Source organism: Mastomys coucha, unplaced genomic scaffold (genome assembly GCF_008632895.1).
Source record: "Mastomys coucha isolate ucsf_1 unplaced genomic scaffold, UCSF_Mcou_1 pScaffold6, whole genome shotgun sequence".
NCBI lineage: Eukaryota > Metazoa > Chordata > Mammalia > Rodentia > Muridae > Mastomys > Mastomys coucha.
The window spans coordinates 123,693,552-123,696,462 of NW_022196912.1; the positions used below are offsets into that span (position 1 = coordinate 123,693,552).

The following is a 2,911-nucleotide window of genomic DNA, read 5'->3' on the forward strand; positions in this document are numbered from 1 at the left end:
AGACAGGTGGGCACTTCTTAAGGAAAGCCACAGGCCACCCACATGTTCCAGCCTGTCCCTTCTGTCTGTGCCAAGCCACAGGGCATCTCTCCTTTCTGAGCCCACCCTGCCTGGTACCCAGACAAGCATCCTGCCAGTGGATCCACTGTGTCAGGCTGGGGAGCCAGGCATCTAGAACAAGAACACCAGTGGACTAGTATTTGGACCTTGGGACCAGATGGGGAGACTCTGAATGCAGACAGATAGCTGCTAGGTCCTCATGACTAAACCCCTGGAGCTCTCCAGGGGTGTGTAGACATTCTATCCCTATAGATGCTCCAGACGTGCTGCATTCCACAGAAGAGGAGATCGCAGGAAGCAATACATCCCCGAACCCCTGCCTGCAGTAAGGCCCACTGTGCAATGAGCCAGAGCTAAGTACAAGACACAGGAAAGTGTCAGGCATTGGCCCTAGGAGGTCTGGAATCTGCAGAGGAAGGACATGGGGGACATTGATGCAGGGGTAGGCTGCCTAAGGTCCCTGAAATGAGAGTGCCACCCAGCGTATATGCAGAAGGGACATAGAGACAGAACAGGGAGACCTTTCCTAATTTGCTGTGTGACTCTGGGTAAGTTGCTACCTGTCTCAGGGGCTCAGTTTTGCCATTTGTAAAATGGGTACTCTGGGCGTAGGATGGAAGGAGACTTTCTGGCACTACAGTTTAGCAAGGGGACAGTGAGTGTAGTATAACCCATTCTAGGGCCAAAGCTGAGGCTGAGCAACCAGCTGGAATGCGGAGCACCCTAAGGCGATAGTGGACACTGACCTCAGCTTTGGAGATGAGAAGTACTGTCAGGTTGGGATTTTGGGGGGCGGAGGGGAATGTCACAGGAGCCAAATTGGAGGAGGGCTTTCAAGAAAGGTGACTATAGACTGGGGCTTTCACCCTGGGACCTCCTTGACACTGTACCTGGATCCCTGCCAGAAGTGAAGGCAAAAGGCAGGTTCACAGTCTCCCACATCGCACTCTTGGAAGGGTAATAGGGATAAATGAGTCTGAGCTGTGTGGAGGGGGTGGTGTGTGTAGAGAGAGAAAGAGTCCAGATGAGTGTAGCTCTGGACATTAGGAAAAAGCTCAGTGTCCAGCACTACTTCGATCCTTACGCACACTGTGTGGTGCTGTGTGTGTGTGTGTGTGTGTGTGTGTGTGTGTGTGTGTGTGTGTGTGTTGGGAGAGAAAGAGATGGAGAGGGGAGTCCAGACGGGTGTGGCTCTGGCCATTAGGAGAAGCCCAGAGTCCAGCACTCCCTTGATCCTCACGCTGTGAGTAGGGGTCTGGTATGCACAGCTCCCTGCTGCAAGGCCTCTGGCGGGAGGAGGGTGGATCCCTGCCAGGTCTCCTGGCTAGCACTGCCCCCCAGTGGCCATCCTCCGTGCCCAAGGGCCTGGGGCTAGAGTAGATGGTAAACCAATCACAGGGCTCCACATACCACCCAGGCAGGAGCCCGTGGAACCCTCCGGGAAAATGAAAACGTTTCTGGCCTGAGCCCTCCAGACTCCTCAACACGGTGTTAGCCAGCTTGCAAGCAGATACTCCACCCTGCCTAGGGGAGAGAGGAGCTACCTCCCCTACCATACCACCAGGAGCTCAGAGAGAAGCCAGCACCCCAAAGTCCCCACTGAAGACACCTCTGCTTTGCCATCAGCTCTTGGTGGCCTCTGCTAGGTCGTGCCCAGGAAATACTTCTCAGTCATTTCGATAATCAACATCTTGTGAGTTTAGGACTTTAGGGTCTGATGGTAAGGACCTAGAAGCTGTCTCCAGTGAGCTCTCAGAATTCCCCCATGGAGGGACACCCTCAGACCTCCTCTAGTACTGAGGTGAGCACTGGGGGTTGGGGGGGACCTAAGCCAAAGCCTCCAGGATTTCCTATTTGGTGGAGGGACATGGCAAAGAAGTAGGAACCCACTATGTAGCAATGGGGCTCAAGGTCAATCCCGCTCCTTTACTTTAAAAGTTGAAGAAGAGAATGACACGGAACCCGTGCTGGCTTTGAACATGCTGTGCCTTACCGAGGGGGTCAAGGATGAGTGTAATGTGGTGGAAGTTGTGGCCCGGGATCACAACAATGAGGAGATTGCAGTTCCTGTGGCCAACCTCAGGTTGTCTTGCCAGCCCATGCTCAGTCTAGATGATTTCCAGCTCCAACCACCTGTAACCTTTCGCCTGATGTCTGGTTCTGGTCCTGTTCGGATCACTGGTTGGCATCCGATCATTTGTGTAAACAATGATCTTTCTGAAGAAGAAAATGAGGATGAGAGCGAAGAAGAAATTAAATCGTGTGGCATCCATCCTGCCAAAAAGCATAGGGGCAGGCCCCAGCCCTCTGGTCAGGAAGCTGCCTGCTCCAGGTGCCATGCTCCATAAGTTCCTGAACAAGTTCAAGAATGTTTTTCTCTCTGGAGACAATAGGGGGTGGGAGGGAGGGGCTTGGGCTGGTGCTAAGAGAGTGGTCACTGTCCACAGGGTTCTGTGCTTCCTGATGCTTCCCTTGTCTAGGGGTGGGATGACCTTTGAACACCTTCTGACCCACCTACCCAGGTTCAGCCCCAGCACTGAAAAAAAAATTATGAAGTTCAGAACACATTTTTAACATTTTACATTTTTAGATAAATATCTAAGTAAAGTAGTGTGTGGTTGTTTTGCGGAGGTGGGGGGGAGGAGAGGATTGATGAGAGGAGCCTGTCCGGCTGAGAGTCTGATGGACAGCCTCTCCTAGGTACAGAAGTGCAGAGCAGGTGGGATGGAGGAGCCGCCTATCTCCCTTGTCTGCTGATCCACTCATAAAACCTTCAGGTCCCAAGGTACACTCTGATGCCTCTCTGCCTCCTAACCCCACCATGGCCTCCACACAGAGTTCCCAGTCTAGC

At 53.0% G+C, this 2,911-nt stretch overlaps 1 pseudogene across 1 annotated transcript; it reads left to right on the plus strand.

Moving 5' to 3' along the window:
* Positions 1-1,976: 1,976 nt before the first annotated feature.
* On the plus strand, positions 1,977-2,463 carry LOC116080763 (annotated as a pseudogene). The gene has a single exon (XR_004114597.1). The product of XR_004114597.1 is annotated as a nucleoplasmin-3 pseudogene (transcript).
* Positions 2,464-2,911: the final 448 nt, after the last annotated feature.